Raw genomic sequence first — 24,107 nt, forward strand, 5'->3', positions numbered from 1 at the left:
TAACAGAAGCAAAAAAATTATAATCGGGAACACAAGATTTACTGTACAACAAGAATTGGAGAAATACTTGCTTGCTGCCCCACTGTCTTACCAAAATGAGGATGGAGAAGGAACGTGATTGCTCTTTGTAGGTGATCTATAAGGGCAGATAAGAAATGAAACATGAGAAAAAAGTTAATGACCAGAAGAAATTTAGACTAAAGATTAAGAAAATGCTTCTGAGAATCTGAAGTGAGATTATGAGATGGTTTCTGAGAAGCGGTGGGAGGATTTGCACACTGTGAAACAGTGCTTGTTAATGCCAGGACAGGGATTACCTGACACGCTAGGCTGTTACGGCAGGGGGCTGGATTCAGTCTGAAGCACAGAAGAAATCAGTAGGAAACAAGTTAGTAAAGAGAAAAACAGTTGACAAACTGCTATCTAAACTTTTCAAATATTCAGTCCACCACTTAGTTGTTATTACAGTGAAGGTTTCAGCAAGGTAATAAAGGAACCCAGGCCCTGAGAAAAAGTACAAACTCACTTTGAGAAGAAGACTTTAGGAAAAGTGTGAGGGAAGGAGAGGGAATCTCTCTCATTGAAAGACAATAGGAATAAGGCATTTACCTAACCCCATGCCCATGTTAGGATACCTGACACACCAGCAGGATTGACAGGGAAGGCAGCTGTTGTCAGTGCAGCAAAATATCCATACTAATTTCGTGTATAGTAGAGATGCATGTTAGCCTCTACTTATGTGGTTGCAAAAATGGGATAGGGAGACAAAGCAGCAAAATTCAAATTTAGCCACCTCGAGCCTTCTCTGCTGGCATTCAACAGAGGAAGTGCTTACAGCTTCTGCCCCGTCCTCTGAAAGCAATGCCAGCATCTCTGCATTGCTGGCATTGGGATTGCTCAGAGTCCTGTGCATGGGGCTAGGGACTTCCCCAAGATTATGACTATTTAAACCACTGGTTTTTTACTTTTCACTGCTAAATGGCATTCTCAGTCCTTTAGCTGAATTGAGCATGTTTTACTTTAAGTGGATGCAGTGAAGCACAGAACAGGCCATGCTTAAACTTTTGGTGATGGCTTTAAATGGGAAAGACTGGTTGAGTTTAAGTTGAATCCTTTCATGGGACATCAGCTTATTACTACTGATAAAATTTTTGCTAAATGCCATTTTATTGTTGTTTTTTTTTTAAAAAATCCATACACAAGAAACCAGCAAAACACCAAAATAAACAGTCCCATGAAAATGGCTATGTCAAATGCTTCTCTGACACATTTACCATCACTGTAATAATAATTTTTGTAATTGTTTCAGAATGAAAATGAACATAACAACCTGCAAATAGTTTATGGGTATTCATGCCTTCCATGTGTTAACTGCTAGAGAATGGCCTCAGATTTCTTCACAATATAAATTTTTACTTATTTAGCATGCTAGTTGGTGACTCTGAGGTAGCACATGTGAAATGAATTTGCAGTTTCTATTACAGCTAGTTGAAATTTTCCAGCACAACACTTTTTCAAATTAAAAAAAAAAAAAAAAAAAGTTAGCCCTCCCCATTGACCAGGAAGGCAATACTTTGTAGGGTAGTATTTGTTCAGATACTGTGACAAAACATGAATAGGTTTTTATGAGAAGTGTTTTCCAAATAATCAGGAAGATAGCATGGGTGATTTCTGTGTGTTCCAGAATAGCTCCACCATGGGAGTAGTCCCCACACGACTCTCATTTGGTAAAACTCTCATTTGTGGAACAAGAAACTGAGTTTGAGAAATCCATCTCTTGTCAAAGGTCACCTCCTGGCTCCATAGCAATAGCCTAGCTTCCTGCCATTTTTCTGTGGCTGGAGTCGCAAAACTTCCAAATTCCTATTAAATCAGCAGCCAAAACCAGCTCTGGCTTCCAACCCTCCTTACATAAATCATGATATGCAAAATTAACAATGATATATATGCATTATTAGAGAAAATCAAGTTTTTCTTGAAAGCCTACAGTAATTTCTAACTTTTAAAAACAGATCTAGTTAGAAAAACCTTTTTTGTTTTTCATCTGTGAATATCTATGAATAAAAATATTTTGCCTCAGCTTTATCATATTTATATTGTCCTAAAATAGCTAAAAATCATTAAAATTCATGTTTGATGTTTGAGTCACTTCAGCCTTGCCTAAGAAATAATGTTCAGAACCAACTTGGTTTTGTTTTGTTTCAGTTTGTTCTCTGTTGCTTAGTAGACTTTTAGGGCTTTAGTGAGATAGTTCCAGCTGACAGATTTTTAAATGGAAAAATGCCCAACATCACTGCAGTAAAACAAACACTAATCCTTGTTTGTGCAACACAGTGTTGGGCAGAAGTTGGCTTTGAGTAATTTTTTTTTAGGTATGAAAGGCCACAAAGCTGCATTTGTAGCTTTGTCTCAAAAGTTAGTTCAAGTGAGCTGAACAAAGATAGACTGCTACCACTGTATCATTTCTGTACAACACTACAGTGTGGATTTTCCAAGGGATCCTGATTCCCTTTGGGAAAATTGGAGTGATGCTTTCTCAATACTTTTGGAAAAAGGCCCATAGTAAGTTATTTATTTACACTTAGTAATTATGTATGCACTAGTGAGTACAAGAAAAAATGACCATACATAGGATAAATAGTTAACTACATGATAAAAAATAAAGATCTTATTAAAATAAAAAGGGAGGCAAAACATAATAGGATCTAAAGTACTTAAGGAGGTAAAGACAGAGAGAGAGTTTATTGGCTTGATCCTATAAAGGACTTAAATACCTATAGTCGGATTTAGGAAGAATTCAGGTGCCTAAGTTAAAAAATGTGATGACAGCTCACACAGCTGCTGCCTAACACAGAAGTGCCTTGAATCACTAGGCTCTCACTTAATTCTAATTGTATCTTTTGAGTGTCTTGGATTTTACTTGTGTGCACATTCAGTGTACAGCAGCTAGAGCAGTTTAGCACCTATTTCCCATTCAGCCTCGGTCCTCAGCTGAAATGTCCAAGGACACTCTTTTGTCAGTGTTCTCAGGCCACAAGAGGCACTCTCATATTCAGAGATTCTCAGTTTGCTGTAGCTGCTTGCTTTTAACATGAAGGATGGAGAGATTGAATAACCTTTTATTTAACAACCTATCTGTTAGATTACTGATATGAGAGTTAGAAGATTCAGTTTGTTTCTGTCTAACAGTGTTCAAACTCATCACCTCCCTCTAAGTAGTGTATCTTAAAGAGTGACTGCAGGAGTTTAAATAGCCTTGGGAGTGTGAATTAGAGATGAGGATCTGTCCCTCCTTGCTAAATGCCCAGTTCCTTGGGCTAATTCTCACACATCATTTCTATTCCTACAAAGGACAGAATTCTTTGCTTCACAGTGGCACAGCTTTAGCAGAATCGTGTTTTTTTCCAATAGCCCTGTCTCTTGCTGGGTAGACTCACTTTTCTGCCATATGTTGATTTGAATCTTTTTTGTTTAATGGGGATACACAGCAACAATAGTTTGCTGTATGTGAGGCGTTTGTTTTCTCACTTCCTTCTGTTATCCTGGCTGTAATTTAACAGAATACCACAAGCTCTGATGCTTTCTTTTTCCTTTTTTTTTTTTTTTAACAGAATGGTAATTGGATTCTACAGTTAAGAGGACTCAAGGCTGTGAATTTTAAGCACATGGTGGTGTCTGTGTTCTGATCTGAATTAAGTTTCTACGGAGTGGCAATAATGCTGCTGCCTTCCTGGGGTTTGGTAAGTCTGTCAATTATACTTTGAAATTGTAGAAATACACTGACTATCCTGGAAACACCAATTAGTGAAGTGTGAAGTCACTCATTTCCCTTTATTCATGTTCATTGTATTTTTCCTTTTCCCATATGTGATGGTATGTGGTTGTGCATTCCAAAATATAGCTGAATGTTTCTACATGTGCAGGGCATCAAACTTAAAAATGTGATAAGAAGGTTTTGTTTTAATTTTTTCCAGTTTAGAAAAGTAATTTAGCTCCAGATATAAGTCATATTTGCCTGTCTTTTTTAAGAAGAGAAACTTTGGACTGATTGGACTCTTTCCTTCAGCCAGTGTTGCCTGGTGAGAGAGTTGCATATAATATCCAGATTTATAAAATAGCTAAATATTCGGTGGAATATGTGCTCCTATTAATATTAATTGCGGTTATTCAAATAGCATTGCACTTATGGTGTGAAGTACTAAATTTAAAGAGATAAAGTGCAGGAGCTATTGGTGCAGGACTGTAACTGAATAACAAACAGAAAACAGAATGATAGTGAAGGAAGTACTAAAAGGTCTTCAATTAAAGAAGATTTTTTTTAGTAAAAATTGCTCACTAAGAAAGTGTGCAAAAAGTAAATAAGTCAGCTTATCAGGATGTTTTCCTTCAGCTGAAAGCTGTTGGCTAACAGTTATGTTACATATGCTACCTTTTTTTTCTGTGTGTTAATGTAGTAACATTAAAGTACAAACTGATTGTTTTAAAAATAATGTATAGCAAAAGAAAAGGTAATAATTGAGGTATGTGTACTGTGTTCTAATTTGATATTTAAAGAACAATTTATGTTGGTATCTGTTTATATATTCTCTAATATTTTCTAATATAATCCCTGAGAGAACATATATGCTCTCTATCCCTTCCTATCAAGTTGGATGTTTGCATCTATTTATGATCATCCTCTGAGATAAATTGTATTGAGATATATTTGGTTTTGAATATAGTTTGCTAAATAGAAGCAGTCTCTTTTAATTTATAATAATTCTTCTTCTTTTTTCTTATACAACTAAAAAAAGAGAAGAATTAAAGTCATTACATCATATTTGCATTAAAAGTATGCCTGTGTTGTAAAACCAAATCTTAAACCAAGGGAGAAGGAATGAAAAAAGCTTATTATGCTAATATCTAGCCTCTTGAATAAAACCTCTCATTTCTGGGTGGTCAATAATAAATGTAGAATTAAATTCAGAGTTTCAGTCAATTAAATACATTTTAAGGAATTCATATAGAAATCAGAAAATACTTACAGTGGTAAGTGAAAGGGAAAGCCCCTTATTTGTTACTAGTGGACTGGACTTCAGGCTGGAATAGGGTGTCCTACTATGGACCATGATTGTCAAGTACCTTTGCCTACAACCAGATAGTGTACATCAGTGTTGTTAGTACTAGATAAATCACTGAGTTTCTAGATAATGATAAAATTGTTATCAGTCTTTTAAAATTCAAATGGAGTTGTTATAGTTACAAAACTTGGGTTTACTTATTTTTCTTAGACTAGGTCTTTGGGATCAGAGGAGCAACTACTCCTTGTCGTAGATATTTCAATAGAGTTCCATAGAGTTTGCATGTATATCCACTTTTTCCTTATCTAATGGGTGTTTTCTTATCTAATGGGTGTCCTTTCTTCAGAGGTTTTAGAGCACTTGGCAAATATTTCATGTCAATGAGAACAGGCAATACATTATTTTTTTTCCCCAAAACTATGAATAGTACTCTTTACTAAATGTAGTGTTATGTGCACAACATCTGAGCTGGACAAAAAGTGATTACTTTAAATTTAGTCAAGGTGGCAGAAGACATCTAGTTAAATCACCTAATTGGCAATAACTTATTCTGATTATTCAGTATCCCCTTTCTACTTTGGCTTGTACCTATTTACTGTTACTTATGTCCTGTTTGCTGCTTGGGCATCAGTAGCATCACCCAGCAGCACACTGTGCACTATAGGCTAGGATATCACAGCCACATCTCTTCAACCTTTTCTACATGCATGCTGCAGGAAATATACACCTTTATTTCACTTTTACCAAAGACACCAGATGACAGGGTTGAACTGGGAGACCATTAGTTTTTTTCAGTGGAACACAAGATCATACAGGAGAGAAATGAACACTCAAATTCTTCTTTTCAGCATGATTGTATAAAGAACACTGTGTTTCAGTCTTTCTTCCACCTATCTTTCTCCTTCACCATATTTATACAAGAAGATAATTGAGTACCTGGTCTTTGGCTGTTGTCCACAAATATTCTATGCAGGGACAAAAGAACACTTAATTTCTTTTTTGTTCCTGAAAAAGCAATACAAGTTGGAGTTTTTTTCCTCCAACATATATTGGACGTAATTTGTCCATGCAGTGGTACTAAGTTTCAGTCATATTGAGTCTTGGCTGATCATGCTTTCTCACAGATGGCTCTGTGGTAAGTAGCCCGTCCCAAATGGACTCCGTGTCTCTTACATGTTCTGTCCTTGTCATACTATATATAAGCGTTACATTTTAGGGATCTTTTTTAATGATTTGTGTCCCTTAACTCCTGATTTTCCAGGAAGGGTTTCACAAGAGCTGAAAGACTGTGATAAGCCCATGCATATGAGAGTATTTTTAAGCTCACATATTTTATTATGTTCATATTTCTACCTCTAATAAAAAAACCATGATATTTTAAGTGAACAGCTTATCCTGCTGTTTTTCAGGGATTTGCTGACATGCTGGATCTGTTTCACATTTGCATTTTGCTATGCTGGTATTGGTAGACCACCTGAGAGCCCCACCTTACACTCAGTTCATGCTTACCCTTCACTGAAGAGCTGAAAACCTGACCAGCTGTTGCCATCGTTTTTCTTTGTGACACACCGCAGAGCCTTCATCTTACAAAGTGCTTGGTTTGTGTCCTGGGGCTCTCAACTGTGGAGATTTGATGTATTGCTCACTCTGTCAAGTTTCATGGCTCCTGTAATATTTCATCCTTCTGCTGGTACTGCTTTAACACCTTAATTTCTGGCCGTAGATCTAAGCCAAAAGTTAACTATGTAGACTAGATGTAAATATTTATTATTAATTGTAGAAATAGAAGGTGCAATATGTTTTTCTTTATTCTTTTTAAACACTTGAGTTTTTAAGAATTGGAATGGGCTACTCAGGGAGATGGAGTCACCATCCCTGGGAGTGTTCAAGAAACAACTGTATGTGGCACTTTGTGCTATGGTCTAGTTGACAAGGTGGTTATTAGTCAGAGGTTGGACTCGATGATCTCGGAGGTCTATCCTAACCTAAATGAATCTGTTATTTATTAAAAAAAACCCCAAACCCTCAGAGGTTCTTTTTCTTGGTACCTGGATGACCTTAGTAAAAATGATTAGTGGAAAACTCTGGTGGTTACAGGACTAATGCCTGTGGGTGACAGTCTCTCAGAATTTTTGAGTTCTGCAACATCATTAACAAAATAGTTTGGTCAGTAATTGATAACAAGCTTAAAAGCAGGTTATAATGATTGTAGGGCTGAGTCATATCTTAGACATAGTAGCTAAGTAAACTGTTATGGTTAAATAAACAATAATACATCAGAATGAAGGGTTTCTGAATAAGCTATATGCTGATAGATTATAGCATAGCAGAGTCTGCCTGTCAAGAATGAGGAACAAAGAAGGCGTCAGCCTATAGTCTCATTTATCCAGGTGTCTTTCTCACTGAAAAAGACTTACATTGTAAGAGAAATACCAGGTATTTGTAGAGGGGAATTTTAGGTAGAATAAATAATTATTAGGAAGGAGGAAGCAAAAGGGAAGGTAGGTAATGTACATTTCCAAAGTCATCCTGCATCTCTGATTATAGTTACACTAGTGGGACTGAGCTGTCCCTCTTCTCACTGAAATCACCTCTTTACAGATGGTGTAAAGATGGAAAGTCATGGATGTGGCTGCTTTCTACTCTCTGCCGTCACCTAAAGCAAAATGTAGGTTGTGTTCCGATTGTACTATAGTTTAAATTTCCCTGTGTCCACAATTGTTTTGGAAGCACAATGTTAACTGAAAGGAACCTCCGATCCTTCCTTTCCTGCCCTAAACAGAAGCATATGAATGATAATATGCACCAGTAAATCTGAAACAAGTCTTCAATCTTGGTACTGCTTCATTTTGCAGTGATGGTCTCCTTTCTGTAGATCTCAATAGAAAGTATAATGCCTTTATCAATTCTTACTGTAAATAACAGCTTCTCCCTAGAATAACTATATTAAGAAATCTTGCTTTAAAATTATAATTTTAATGTGATTTATATAAGAAATAACAATGCCTATAGAATGATTGATTGATTGTTGCTTTTAAGTAAGGACTTGTACAATGTCATTGTCTTAGATATTTGAGTCACTTGATTTTTTTTTTTAATTTTGGTTTTTGGAATACTGAGTTTTACCTTAGATTCCACTATTGTTTCCACTGCTTACCTCATTCCTACAATTCTCATATGATTATCCTATTGAAATAAAATATATACATAAAAATATGTGTATTATACCTCAGAACAATGTATTTATAACCTTTTTTAAAACATTTGCATTAGCTTCTCTAAGACTTAGTGTTTTCTGAAACAAAATCAAGAAGAGTTTTAAATGAAGAGAGTAATAACTGCCTTAAATAATAAAAAAAAAATTACTGCTTTTACCCCTGTTTGTACTTCTGTCTGTAAAAGTGGTACAGTGTGCTTTTCTGCATTCCAAAAATGTCAGCAGATTATCTTCCCTGCGATTGGTGAGAAGTGTGCTGTGCAGGTCCTATTTTCAAAGGCTTGCCCCCTTTTAGTTATTTGAGCTATTATAGGCTCTTCTTACAAGTAAACAGCTTGATTCATTGCTTCATAATTTGTATTGTCTGCCAGAAGGGAAACAGAAACTGCTTGCACTTTTAGATACGGGAAAGGACATGCAGGTGGTGGAATCACTGGTACCGAGCAGGAGCTGTTGGTTGCAGTGTGCTGGTTGAGTTTATCCTGCAGCCAGGGGGAAGGTGCTGCACAATGGAAGTCTGAAGACCAAACTGGGTGTGCAGCACGGGGCTTGTGGACCTACTCTGCTTAACTGCTGTGTGGGTCACTGGCTTCTTGGTGTACAGTGGTCTTCTGGTCAGGGTCACTACTGCATATTAGAGGTTGTAGAAAAGACATTTTTGAACTGTTTATAGAGTGTGTGAGCTTCCCTCTAAAGCAATCAGTGTTAGTGTCATTATGATTATCTGTGCTTGTCTGTAGTCCTGCTTTAATCCATATTGCAAACTACCAGCACTGCCCTATCAAAATGTACATACTGCTTTGAGAAGACACTGCTATTTCCCCTGCAGTGGAGACAGTCTTGTAGTTCCACTCCTTGCTCTTGGAGTTAGGATCAGGCCCTACAAAAAAAGTCTGTGAAGATGCTCAAGACCAATTAAAAATTAATTGTGAAGGAAATTCATGATGCTTATTAAAAATTCCATTGTTTTCATGGAAGGTGTAAGGTAGTGCTGAATGAAATGAGGAAGTTCTTTTTCTAAGGCAGCATCCAATTTCTGTTTTTCTTTCATTCCAGATAGGAAAAAAGTTATTTTTTTTTTTAATTTTTGACCACTCAGTCAAGATACAGACAGACACACAAACACACATCCCTAAAATTGGAATTACTCATATTTATTTAGAAACAGCTGATGTAACATGCTTTATTTAGTGTTTACTAGACTAGTTGGGAACAATGTTTCATATGAGATGGAGAAAACAATAACAAAGAGCACGAGGACCTGTGGCCTAGCCAGGTGACCAGACTCTTGGAGGCACAGCAAGAGCTGCAGGCACAGCTGGAAGACCCCAGACTGTATCGCAGTTAGACTGGGAGGGTATAAAAGCCCAGGGTTTCTTTTGTTTGGACCCCTCCTTGGAGGCACCAGCTTGAGTTGTTATTCTGTTGTTGCACCATGATTAAAATATTTTAGGGATACCCAGAGGCCTGAGGTTCTGCTGTGGGAAAACCTGGAGTCGAGCTGGTAAGGAAACTTGGTCTGACTCTGTGAATGTGGGGTGTGTAGCTGTGAAGACACCTCGATCCCACTCTGCTGTTGCACGTGTGACTGCCAGAGTGGCTTCTGGATGGTCAGACAGGAAAGCTTCCTTAACACATCCTTCAGTGGCTTCTAGTTGTGTTGTGTCAGAGCAGAATGGGACAAAGTGGCAATTAAGTCCCTGTGCACTATTCTGTGCCTTTTGCTCTTGTCTTACCTCAGCTGTTGTATCTGCACAATTGCTAGGACACTGAAAGGCCTGGTGTAGCCATAAACTACCAGCTGGTTTTTCACTAGAGAAATTTCCACGGAAGTCTGCGTTTGGACACAGGCAAAGGAAGCACATGCCAGTGACTGCTGGGAGCAGTTGCTTTGTTCCATCTGTGCAAGAGCTGCAGCACCGTGTACAGCCTCTTGTACCTTCCTCTTGCTGCTTTGCTGATGTTAAGGGAGGAAAGTGTTGGAAAGCACAGAACAGTAGTTGCTCGAAAGTTTTCAGTAGCTCTTCCCAGCCACTGATTTCATGCTGTCCTCCTTTTCCTCCTACTTTATGGATCATGCTGCTACAAAAGTAAAACTTTTCTAAGAATTTTCTCTGACTTTCTAGGCACAGTTTATTTCATCACCCACCCTCCACCCCTTTTGTATGACAAGCCCTTTCTGGTTTCTGGAACCTCAGATAGTGTAGAAGTGTTATGAGATAGATGGTTTTTTTAGGGAAAAACTGCTTGCAGAAGTAATAGTAGGAAGTGCTTATGTAGGAGTATGGTGGGAATTTAAATTTGCCTTGACAAACTAGTTATTGACAGTGAATTATGTTTTGAGTGATCTTTTGTACAGCTGGAGTTATGCTGGTGGTTTTGTACCAGTGGAGATTTCCAAATATTCTGCCAATATATGTACAAGTACAAGGTGACACCACTGCAAAGAAGTTACAGAACAAGAGGCAATGAGCACAAACTGAAATAAAAAATAAGGAAAATATTTTTTACTTTGAGGGTGGTCAAACTCTGGAACAGGTTTTCCAGACGGCTTGTTGAGTCTTCATCCTTGGAAATATTAAAAACCTGAGCAAATATGGCCTGAACAACCTGCTGTAGGTAACTCTCCTCAATCAGAGAGTGGACCAAAGACCTCCAGCAGTCCCTTCCAATCTAAACCAATCTGTTATTCCGTTGTTGTAAGAAAAGCATGCCATAATCCTTTTTGAAGTAGTAATTCCCTGCAGTATTGTTCCAACTTCCTGCAATTCATGGTTTATACACTTCTTGATACATTTTTTTGTCACTTTAGGACATTTAATTATTAAAAAGGGTGTAAGTGTAAATTACAAATGTGAAAAACAGACACCAGAATCATTTTTAATTAACAGCTCCAATTGTATAGTCACATAGTTGCCAAGTCTGAAGTTGAAACTTCCATTGACTTCATGGGGCTAAGGATTTTATCTAACATAAAAATCAAATTAAAGCAAAGTGAGTAGGTTAGTTATATATTTAAACATTCTATAAAACCAAAATGTCTGATAATAAAAGTTCAAGTTACTTCTGCCTCCAAACATCAAGCAGCTGTCTCTGGTCTGCTCTTTGCACAGTGTCCTAATTGCAGTGCACCAGCCATGTGCTTTACTTCCTGGCATGAATGGTCTGGCTGCTTGGCAGAAGGGAAGAGCTGAGAAGCTTCATTATTCCGTAGAAAGGCTTTTAAATGTGTAAAAGCAGCCTGGGAGTGCACAGTTGAGGAACGGCCCTTGTATATGACAAGCCACACTTCATACTTTGCTGTATAAAGAAATCTCTTGATTTCTGATGTTTGAGAATGGAAAATATTATTCTCCTGTTTGATAAATGAAACTGTTTGTCTGCAAAGCAAGCATATAAGTAATAGAATAAACATATTTTCTCACTAAAGGGATAGTTTCAGGAAAAGAGGATTAAAATTCTTGGAAAATCAGCGAGGCAGCTACAAGTGTCAGGTGATTATATGGTCTTACATAAGTGCAGTGTTTGGTGTCTAGCCAAGTATTTCTAAAACTTATAGGGCAACTTCTGTTCACATTTAGGCAAGCATAAAGCTGAAAGCATTTCAAAAACTCAGAAGTGTTTGCTCCTACGTTAGAGCTTTTTTTTGAAAAGAAAAAAAAGAGTCTGTATTAAGTTTTTTTACTACAGCAGTTCCGAAAGGGGATGATGTGGTTATAACAGGGTCTTTTGCAAGAATTGAATTTTACTCCTGCCTTTCTTGTAGATCTCCTGTGCTGTATGGGACAAGCCATTTTGTGGCTTGATTTCTGGCTTAACCACAGCAAATATGTTTTTTTATGTCTGATACTGTAACAATATAGTGTGTGTGGTGGTGGGCATGGTTGGTAGGTACATTACCTATTTGTTATATGGCAGTGTATTAAAACAATTTTTTTATTGTTTTGGTTTCATTAAAAAAAAACCGTAGTTGGAACTAACTGGGAGAAAGTCTTTTTAAGTGTGGGTTTTTTTTAAAAAATTTACTCCTATTTAGTCTGGTACTGCAGGTGGTGATAAACTGCTTCTGAAGTGAACCTATCTTAAATACGTAATTTGTTTGTATTGTTTGGCAGATGTTTTTAGAGTATAATAATCTTTCACAGTTTTGGTTTTTTTCCAAGACAGTATTCAGAATGCAAATTGTGCTCCATAATGTTATTTTTCTTGTACATCCACTCTTTTTTTATATCATGCTTAGTTTTTTAGTAGTTTATATCCTATCCCTTTTTCACTTCAGGTTTGATTTAGCTTTAAACTTGTTGAGAGACATAATACCATTGAATAATTCTTTTTGACTCTTGCAGATCTTCAGGTAGTTAGAATTAGAAAAGGAAGATCTTGCATTGGTAGAATATTGCTTGTAGTGCTGAAGATGATGGGCTAAATCTGGTGAGTACTAATTAGGTAGAATTTGTCAGTCTGTCAATCAGTCAGTCTTCCAGATTTTCCTGATCTCATACTGAACATACACCAAGCAAGAGAATAGATACAGTAAATTCAAGAAATGTCTTCTGAATGATCCCTCTTTCAAAAGAGATTTGTGAGATTTATGAACTGATGTTCGAACAGAAGCATAAAATGTTTCCTGATGAGAACAGGATTAAAGATGTCACAGACATCTCAGGAAAGGCAGTCAGAATAGACAAGAATGCATTTGGACATGTGTTAGCTTTTACTGAAAGTGTGAATTTGGACATAAGAGAAGTCCTGGAATGCCTGCCAGGCTGTGTTCTCTGTGCCCACAGGGCTTTTAGCACTGTAGTTGCCCACCAGGCAGCATCAGATGAATCATCATGAAAAGCAAACAAGACAACTTTACTTGAGAGAGAGAATATAGAATATGAACAATCCAACTGCCATCTGTATGTTTTTCTGATGAATGGCATTATCATCTCTTTTTGTGCCAAATGAGTAAACTGTTTTCACCACACAAATACTGTCTATTCCACACATATGACATGCTAGCTACCAAGCACGAATTTCAGGGTGATGTTTGCAATGTGAGTTCACTCTGCTTGTTGGAATCCTATCCAACAAGTTCTGGTTAGAAAACTAATGCCAAAAGAAGTGTAGGTCTGTGATGAATGTTGGGTCATCAAAACTCCACAGCTTTCCAGGAACTTGTAAAATGCAACTGCATCCATCATTCTCACATTATTAATTAAATACGTGTTAGCAACCAGTTGACTCAGTTACAGAGAGATGTACAAGCTGAAAATGTATAACAAAGAAAAAAAAAGGCAAATAGGAGGCTGTCGTGCAAGAGCGTGTCAGTGAAGAATTGGAAAAGAATAAAAAGAAGAATTAAGATGTTGAGGTATTCTCTAGTGTCTTGCAGCACCCTTACAGCACCTCTAACTTGATTTTAGTCAGAAAAATTACATTGTTGGTTTACAGTCTATTTAAGTAATACAAATATGTATTTGATACTTGTAGAAAGAACTCTTTTTGATCAATCCCTAATCTTTATAAAACAATCATAGCTAATCATAGTTATCATAGCTAAACTATACTTCAAATAAGGTTTTCATATTAGCAAAGCCTAGAGATCTGTATTCTCAAAAAGTATTCTTAAGCAACTCTTAAGATCTTAAGTTTTGGCTCATTGAGTAGTGATCCTTTGTGCAGTCTGTCTTACATATAATAAACCCTACTCACAGATTTCCCAATGCCTCTGTGCAAATCCACAGTTTCTGGCAGCTCATGTTTATTCAATGATAATGTGCTTTCGGTGGAATAATATCAGTAATGGAGCAATGGCTGTCTGAGCAAAGTGCTGTGGAAAGAGAATAGTCATAGAAAAACTTCAACTTTTCATATCGATTAGAGGAAACTAATTTACAGCAACAGAATATAAATATAATCAGAGTTCACATTATAAGATGAATATATAAGGGAAACAGTGTTGACGTGTTTGACAGGTGTCCTTCCTGGTCATGGTGCTATTTGGTGTTTCTCACACAGCCCTATTTAGTACTAAATGATTTTATTGAATGGTGTTAGCACTGCTAAGTACAACATTGAAAAATACTACCATTACAGAGCAATAAAATAAGATTTACCATGGAGCATACCTCCATTACACAGCTTTCAGGAGTAGTGCTGAAGGACTTTCTGAGGTTGTGTTTGTATGACTTCAGTCTTTGAAGGCCTAGCTGGGCTTTGATTATACTTGTAACAGTATGTATTGTAAGCCATTTTTCCTTTAAGATGTGTCTTTATCTTGCATTCTGTATGTACCTTTCATCTCAAGATATATTTATTAAATAATTTATTATGCACTTGAGGTTTTTTGCCCCCCCCCCATCCCCCCCTTTGGGGTGGAACAAACTGCTGTATGTCAGCAACATGACTTGTTAGGACATGAATTAATGCATAATGCCTAGTTGATACTGCAGTGCAAAGATCTGAGAGACAAAAAATACACCTTTACATGAGATTCACATCTTGACATTGGAATGGGTATCTCTTCCAATAACTTCTTAAAATTTACTGAAGCTGTTAGGACAAGAATCTTAGTCTCATCTGAAAAATGTTAGTTTCTGAAATAGTGTTTTATTAGAAATTTCATGCTTTGACCCTGATAGAGGATCAGAGATTACCTAAGGAATTACTTATGTCGCTTCCTGCTGTACCTTACATTTCCGTGTCAGCTCCTGTAGTTGGTATGTGATCAACTGTTTAACTCTGGGGAAAAATAAATAAAACAAGAAGATTAAAAGATATAAATTTAAAATGTAGAAAAATTTTTAGTAACTTGAAATTAAATAAAATTTGGAATAGTTCATATTTATTATTTGTAATAAATAATGCTAACACAAAGAATTTTTTAGTATCTCAGACTCATAATGCAGTGATTTGTGTCTTGAAGGGGAGAGACATTTTTTAAGCATTTCCTGATACTATTTGCCAAACTCTGTTAAATGATTTACTGAGTGGTTTCAGGGCTCAGTTATTGTACAATTCTTCAGCGTTAATAAATCACTCTTTCATCTGGAATGGAATTACCAAAAAAATTATTTCTCTTGATATTTTCTTGGAAACAGTAATCAATTTTGTGTCTCATGACATTTGAATTCCATGCTGGTTATTTGTGTTTAATTTTTTTTAACATCTGTAATAATTTCCACATAATTTCTTTCTTTGTCTTTCACAAGAACCTCTAATATTACCAGTAGTAGTTCTGTTTCTCTGTGTTGTTCTTTGCCATATTAATTACCTCATTGGCTCTCCCTTGCCATAGAGGAATCACATTTTTCTTCGAAATTGTGCAGTTTTAAAAAATAGGTAAAATAAACTTGGATCCATTTGTTCAAACCTTTATTCGCCCTTTCAAACCAGAAGAAATAATGGTGTGCCCTAAACTTCGTTGTTTTCTTTTTTTTCCAGCTACATCAGGTGGTCTTGTAGAAGATAATACTTGTCCCACAAAACTTGCCTGACTTTCCTGTTGAGTGATCTGCATTCACCAAAGCTATGGTATGTCTGAAGGAGGAACGTGTCTAAAAAACTAGTGATTCCGTAACAGTTGATTCTGATTCTTCATTAAACCTGGGAGATGAGCTGGAGCTCACATCTAGTAACTTTGCTGTAAAGTCATGGAAGACAAGATGGGTCTTTGGGCCTTGCAGTCCCTCTCCCTGCCTGTGCTTTACTGTGAGTAATTCAGCTTTTGAACTTTAAATGCCCCAGAATGAGAGTTGCAATTGTATTCCTTGACGAACTGTCCCTTAGCAGAAGTCCAAACATGTGAGAAACTTTTTCCTGTTCTTCAGACTGAGAATTATCTACCTTATTTTTATTGAATTATTCTATTTTTTCCTGCCTACAATTCTAAACATTATATCTGCAAACATGTATGACCCTGCTAGTTGTTGCTTAGCCAGTTGCCTTCTGACAGCATATTTGGTGTCCAAAAAAGTCAAAGGAAAAATCATATTTTGTTAGTTATTCTGGTTTTGCAAGTATTTTCTGAATAACTTTTGGTGAAAATTTTCTTGAAACAGAACCTTTTTGTAAGGTATAAGATGCAGTAATAAGAATTCATATTTTTCATTTGTTGTAACTTCTCCAAAATGTCTACTGTGTTGTTGACTCAGAATAGCTTTCAGAGTAGGAGAACTGGATCTCAGCCGTGATGCTTGCATAAGAAAATAAAATAAAAAATAGTCATTTTGGGTTTTTTCAGTTCTCTGACTCTGTAGATTCTCCTCATGCTAACCTTTGCAATCTTTGATTTAAAAGTGCTATACAGAAGAAAGTCCACTTGTTAACAAAGCTTAGTTTGCTTGTGGTGGAAATTAAAAACACATCTGACTGCTTTTCAAACCAGAATAGTGAATTACGTTACAGTACTGAGAAGGTTGATACATAAAGGAAAGCAAAGCCAAAGAAATACATGAGAAATCTTGAAATGAGAAATCTTGAAACTCAGATTTATTAAGTTACGATACATGGTAGCTTTGTTAATTCATCAGAAAAGAATGTTATTTTTTTTTTAACTTAATGAGCACATGAGTCTGTTTATCACATGGCTCTATAAATAAGTGTCTTTGCAGATGTTTTCTCTTTGTTGAAAATACTTTTTCTCTCCTCAGGGCATGCTACACTATTAAATTAAACTATGCATTTCCTTGCTTATTAGAGAAGACACTTAGAACACTGTGGCCAGCATAGCACTGCCATAACTTTTTAATATCAGTTTTAAGAACTATTTACAGATTATTTCAGTAGTATAGCACCGATATATTTTACCTGGCAAAACTTTCTAACATCAAATTTACAATTTTTGTCTAATATCAAATGTCATGTTGTCAGTGTTACCTCAACAAACTGAGCTGTTAATGACTGGACAGTTTCTTCAACAGGCAGAATAAACACAATCACAAAACTGTTTCTGAAGAGGCTTTATAAAACTCTAAAGAGGAAAGGATGATTGAAAAATCAGGAGTTACAGTGTAGTTTGGGAACTATGAATTATAATATACTCTGATATACTCCCGTTTATTTTACATTTCAACCTGAGATAATTCATTATTCCTGTCTTTTACAGTAAAATACTGAGGTCACTTGGAAACTCAACAATTAGTAAAGAATAATAATAGCTTTCATTTGCATGCCCTGTTTAAATGTGGTACCTGCTGACTTCTCAGCAGTGAAATTTGTTCAAATCTTGGTCTGCTTACTAAGCTCATACTCAGGTAGATATTACAAACGTAGAATGTCTTTGCCTTCCAGTCAAGGTTGACCTGTATTGATGCTTGCAAAATTAAGCAGTTGTCACATTATTTAAATATAGCTAGAATATTTTAAAACTTGTTGAGCTGCCACTGTTTGGCTTGTGCTTCTATGCCCCCTTAGCACCCCACCCATGTGGGCTTAGGAGCTGTTGATTTCCTCTTCATGGTTTTTTTTACTACCTTCTCCTTTGGGATGGGGTGGCAAAATATGAAAGATCTTGAGAGTAAAAATCATGGGGGAATTACAATCATAGAATCATGAAGGATTTGAGTTTGAAGGGACCTTAGATATCATCTATTTCTAACCCCCCTGCTGTGGGCAGGGACACCCCCCACTAAAGCCCCATCCAACCTGGCCTTGAACACCGCCAAGGATGGGGCATCCACAGCTTCTCTGGGCAACCTATTAGTCATACTGTGATATATTGTGATATTAGTGAATTAGTTATACTGCAATCAATATTACTTTGTTGATGTCTTTGCATGTTTTCTAGTGAAAGTAACTATGAAGAAATTCTGTCTCTTATTCTATGTTTCTTGTCACCCTCTCTCTATCACCAGGTATTTTAAAGCCTATTTCTTAGTAGGTAGCATATTACAGAGCAGGGATTGGCATTTTGCAGAGCTCAGAGCATATGTTAAGTTTCTTACTGTTTCTTCTAGGACATGTTGTGTATGTAGAGAACTATCATAACTTAAAAATATTTTGTTGCCTTAAAAGTAGACAATACGAGAAACCTTCTTGTATATTGTGAATCTGAAATCGAAGTGGAATTCATCTTACATCACTTTGTAAATACTGTGGTTTTAAAATGTGGTTGGCAGATTATTCTGATATTGGCATTTCATAATAAAGTTATATGAGTTTTTGAGAACAGGGCAGTATATTCCCTGCCATGCCAAAACTAGAAAGTGTGGCTCCAGATACTGCAAGTTCCTGCCAGACAACACAGTTTGTATTAAATCATCCAACCCTTGTGTTGATACTTTGCTGCAGTGGTCTTTTGTTCTGTTCTTCCTTATGTAGAGATGGTTAACGTGGATTTGTCCTTGCAAGAGAAAGTAAATGGGCTAAACACAGTCATCCTGGTTTATTGCTGTAACATCAAGGCACTGTAAAATCTGCAAACAAAGCAAATGGGAGAGAAATCTACAGCTTTCCTAATCCATTTATGTAAATCTTCAGCTTTTCAGCTCTATTTTTATGTATAAAGAGAATACCTCATCACTTGTATGTACAATCTCTTACCTTTCCCATGCACATAATTTTAGAATTTTTGAAGTGTCAGGATTCCTGCACATCTTTAACTATTTTAATTATGAAATCCCTTTTGATTGGTTGAAATTAACCTCCTCCTAAATATACATAAGTAATGATGGTTGTTGGCTAATTTTTATATCATTGCTGATAAAACAGCAGATGATGAATGATCTGACAAGTATTGCAATATTCTAGCAGCAATTATTTGTTTAATTAAATTATAGGTGATAATGTGGGGTATGGGCTGTTCTGCTGTAAAGCCTGTCTGTATGGGTAATTCTCAGTTTATATCCCTTTACTGAGTGCAAAATTCCTTAAATGCAATTAAATATTGGGTTAGAGTTGCATAACATGTAACAGCCAGCCTTTTATAAATTCATACTCTAGATTATGCAGAGATAACATTTTGGAATTGAAATATCAAGCACTTTCCTGGTTTTTTCAGCCATGCCAAAACCCACAGTATCAAAGTCATAGTTTCTCAAGGTCTTGGAAAATAAGTTAGGTATGATTTTAAAACCTGCTCCCTTGCTAACAAGGCAAAAGCATAAAGCAAAGAGACAAGGTAACACAAATCAGCAAGTCATCCGCTTCTGGTTCCTCCCAAGTTTCAGCTGACTTCCAACCAGGCCTGTGAAGCAAGCTGTAAGAATTATCTTCCTCTAGGCACTAGGCAGCAGTTTCCAAGTCAGCTTGCTCCACAATGCCTGCAGAAACTTGGTGAAAAAAGCAGATTTTATCTTGCCTGGGGATTGTAGTCTGCTGCCTATAAAGATGGTGTTGACAGTGTGTTCCCTATTAAAATTGCAGTAGTACAGTATGCAACTTATATAATTATCCACTCAGTAATAGAACTCTTCAAAGCATGTCCTTACCAATCTCCTTTTAATATAAGCAGGGACAATAGCCCAGGGGTTTATCTGAAAACACCCTATTCTGCTTTTAGGATATCCTTGACTCATCAACTTCACTTATTCATTCATGTGCCTATGTCAGATAGGCAGGTTGGAAAGTCTCTCTTCTGGCAACCAATCCTCTGCTACTAGGGACCGTTGCCTTGCACTTGGGAAAAACTGTTTCTAGTCTTAATGTATGTCAAGAGAATCACAGAATCATGTCGTTTGAAAGGGAACTCTTGAGATCATTTAGACTAACCCCCATGCTCAAGCAGTGTAAGCTAGAACCAGTTGTCCAGAACTGTGGTCATTAGATTTTTAATATCGCCACAGGTGGATATTCCAGAGCCTCTCTGGGCAACCTGTGCCGGTATTTGACCACTCACACAGTAAAAAAGTGTCGTATTCAGATGAACTCTCCTGTGTTTTTCTTTGTGCCCATTGCAACTTGACCTGATGCTGGCCAATACTGGAAAGTCTGGCTCCCTCATCCTTGTTTCCTCGCATCAAGTATTTATAGAATTATAGAATAGCTTGGGTTGGAAGAGACCTTTAAAGTTCTTCTAGTACAACTTCCCTCATGATGAGTATGGATGATGCTCTGCCACTGAACTATACCCCCACAACCCATTATGCCCATTGATGAACCTGAGCTTTTTCCTCCTTTTTCCTCTTTTTCAGCCTCTCCTCATACAAGAGATGCTTCAGTCCCTTAATCGTCTTTGTGCTGGACTCATTCCATTAAGTCCATGTCTCTCTTGTACTTGGGAGCCCAGACCTGGTCATGCAGTGCTCCAAATTATGACCAGTGCTGAACAGAGGGGAAGGATCACTTCCTTTGACCTGTAGGCATTGCTCTTCATAGCCCGGGATGGTGTTGGCCTTTGTTTCTCTGAAGGTGCACTGCTGGTTCATGGTCAGCTTGTTGTCCACCGGGACGCCAGGGGCCTTCTCTGCAGAGCTGCTTTCCAGCAGGTTGACCCCTAGTGTATATGATGCCTGAGTTTATTCTTCTTCACAGTCTTCTTCGGGACTTTGCATTTCCCCTTACTAACATTCATGAGGTTCCTCTTGAACCAGTTCTCCAACTTGTCAAGGTCCCACTGAGTGGTAGCACAACCACATGGTGTTTCAGCCACTCCTTCCAGTTTTTCATCTGTGAACTTGCTGAGCTGCACTCCGTCACATCATTCAGATCATTAGTGAAACTGTTAAACAGTATTAGCCCCAATAATGATCCCTGGATTACACTACTTGTGACTTGCCTCCAATTGGACTTTGCGCTGCTGATCACCAGCCTCCAAGCCTGGCCATTCAGTCAATTTTCAATCTCTCTCACTGTGTAATTATCTAGCCTTTAACTTGTCGGCTTGTCTATGAGGATGTTATAGGGTCAGCCTTACTAAAGTTGAGGTAAACAGCTTTAGCTGCTCTCTCCCTGCATCCAAGAGGCTAATTCACCTCATTTTAGAAGGTTATCAGATTGGTAAAGCGTGATTTCCCCTTTGCAAACCCACGCTGACTGCTCTCAATCACCCTCTTTCCCTTCATGTGCTTGGAAATGGTTTCCAGGATTATTTTCTCCATCTTTCCATGGATATAAATTGCTGCTATATTGTTTGTCTGCGGTTGCAGAGCTCAGATAATAGATAGGAAAGCTGTTCTATTATGAATTTTATTTTAGAGACACTTAAATTATGAAATCCTGGATTTTCCAAAGTGTGTCTCAGTTATCTTATGGAGATTAAATTGAAAATTTGTCTTGCAGACAGTAAATGGGAGGAGGCATGGAAGAGGAGTGAGTAGAAATCCTATAGAGCGTTACAGAAAGTGAGGCTTTGGAGACTAAGGGGAGAGTTTGTTTGGGATGTGTGGAAAAACATTGTGTTTGCAATAAATGCAAGACTGTCTGTTTTCAGTTTTCGTAAAGTTTCCTGTTTGAGCAGTTCTACATTGCAATTGACTTGATTGAAAAAATATGTCTAACATACCCAGTTAATGCTGATATTTATTTTTTTTATTAAAGCATAATGAAACTCTGAAGACTGACACAAAGCCAGTGGCCTTACAAAGGTTTGGCTATATTGCTTAAAATTTTTCCTTCAAAATTATTTACTTCTATTTTGGATTTTTAAGATTGTGGCCAGACCAACAGGAATATGTGAGGCCAGTTCCCTTATTCCATTCAGTTGGATGTTGCCTCACCAGGAGTGGATCTGGAGGATCTTGTGTGGGCAGGTGAGATGTTGCTTACCAAACTAATAATGACAGAGAGGGAAAGAAATTTGAAATCTGTCTGAAGATGCCTCAAAACAATGCATGTTTTGATAGCTAATTTTCCTTTGCTTGCTAATCAAGGAAGACAAAAATCATTCCTGCTGCTCAGACACTTTTTTCTCTAGTCTTTCCCTCAAACATCAGTATTCCTTTTCTTTTTTAGATGTGAGGAAGTCAGAAAAAAATCTAGGTGAAAAGGTAGTTGGGCAAAATGAAATTATGATGCTTTATAAATAATCCTGTTTTGTTTTGAATATACTGAATATACTCAGAGAAGTTATGTGTTTGGATGTGGTGTATGTAAAATCAAAGGTCTAAGAGAAAATTTAAAGATAACTGACAGAAGCTTTTTGCTCTTGTGATTGGAGGTTAAAAAAAATTCATTGTCAGCACCACATTGTTAATAGTGTTGAACAGCCTGATTACTGCAGCAATTAAAAAACAAAATTTTGAAAATTAGCTGTGCTGGCCAGATATAGAGAAAATAATTTTTTCTTATTACTATGGCCTGTTTGTGAAAATGCTAGTTAAGAATTCAATTACACTTACTCTTGTGAGAGCAAATGCATCAAACTTCCAAATTCTTTCTTTATTTATCTTTTATATCCCTCCTTGCAGTTTGGAATTTTGTCAGAGAACTGGCCTATGTATTTTCAGAACTGGTTCTGAAATTTCTTCATCCTGTTCTGATCATTATCTTTGTCCTGCCTTTTCTGCAGTAGTTTATGACTTAGCTCAGTATTCCATCTGCTCTTTCTTTTTAATTTTGGGGTTTTTTGGTAAACATTTTCCTGTAGTACAAGAATAATACATTTATCATGTCTTCTGTGAACAATTCTATTCTATTCCATCTCTTGCAAAGTGACTGCAGGCACGGAAGTGGAGAGTTTATCAGCCATAATGAGGTTGTTTGATACAATAAACAACTGAGAGATGAAAGATTATCTGTTATGAATATGGTTTATCTCATGTTATGAGACACCTAGGATTTTGAATATGGACGAGTGACTGGTAGTTTAAGGTCAATCCCTGTATAAAATTCAGTGCCTACCAAGAAATGTCTAAAACATGCTAGGCTGGTTTAACTGCTTTTTCTGTTTGTGTTCAGTGCTGCTCTGTTTTGAAGAATGCTGTTAAGGAATATGCTGCTAGTTGCTCTCCCACTAAAAAATATACAAAGTTTGTAGTGTAAGGAATCAGGTGAAATTCCGCAATTGCACTGGAGGATTTTTTTTTTAGTAAGTTCAGAACTGGCATAATGTGCAGGCATCGTGTGATGTTTCTGAAAGCCTAGTTATCTTTAATTGAATACCATCCTGAATCTTAGAATTTGCTGTTGTGACAACTACCATGCTTGCATATCCCTAATTTAATTTACCTCTTAAGAACTTGGTGCATCTGTTTCAGGCGGCTAGTTTCTATTTTCATTCTTGCAGTAGAAGAAAGAAAACAAAAAGGAAGAGAAGAGAGAGTCATTGTTTTGTGATGACAGGACAAATGGTGTTGCTTTAGTTCTTCTTCTGTTGTACACAGACCTAAGAGTAATTTTGGAAATATTCTTCTGATTTAAGTTACGTCCACTGAGTCTCTCCTTGTAATAGTGCTTAGCATTTTGATTGTTCAACATTCAGGTAAAGCACAGTATATATAGATCTCTTGGGAAATAATGTTTTAACTCTGGAACACCCAGATTAATTTCAAATTTAATAGATACTGTTGGCAATTTTATTTTTCTGCGTTGTCTTACTGGTTTTATTTTCCTATGGAAAGATTCTGATCTCACGGTTCTACAGTCAATTTTGCTTTGGCATCTAGTTCATATTTTCCCAAGAGACATAGTTCTTGCTGATTACCCCTCATGGCTGAAGGAAAATATAGTGTACATTTTAAGACTTGTTCCTGAAAAGTAGCTTCAGTTGGATGCTTACATAAGCAGACAGTGGTGTACCCTGTTTTTTGAAGGCATTTCTGGTGCAGTGTGTCATTTGCTGGTCAAAACCATTAGCTGTCACTGTTTGTAATACTATTAGAGCTGGGGTTTTTGTTCTTCTTTTATTTCTTTTCTTTATTATATATTACAGTCTCCTTTCTGGATTGTTTTGTGTTGGTACTGGT

The 24,107-nt window shown here is 36.9% G+C and overlaps 1 protein-coding gene across 5 annotated transcripts in view; it reads left to right on the plus strand.

The window, feature by feature from the left end:
• TRMT9B (tRNA methyltransferase 9B (putative)) overlaps window positions 1-24,107 on the plus strand; it is a 119,909-nt gene that overhangs the window by 7,840 nt on the left and 87,962 nt on the right. For 3 of the 5 annotated variants that reach the window (XM_032686970.1, XM_032686972.1, XM_032686968.1), the window contains exons 2-4: window positions 3,612-3,740; window positions 12,624-12,708; window positions 15,709-15,798. The gene's annotated coding sequence lies outside the window, so the exon portion shown is untranslated. Of the gene's footprint in view, window positions 1-3,611; window positions 3,741-12,623; window positions 12,709-15,708; window positions 15,976-24,107 lie in introns of all 5 variants that reach the window. The other 2 variants (XM_032686969.1, XM_032686973.1) reach the window with 2 other exon arrangements.

This window comes from Chiroxiphia lanceolata, chromosome 4, assembly GCF_009829145.1.
Source record: "Chiroxiphia lanceolata isolate bChiLan1 chromosome 4, bChiLan1.pri, whole genome shotgun sequence".
NCBI lineage: Eukaryota > Metazoa > Chordata > Aves > Passeriformes > Pipridae > Chiroxiphia > Chiroxiphia lanceolata.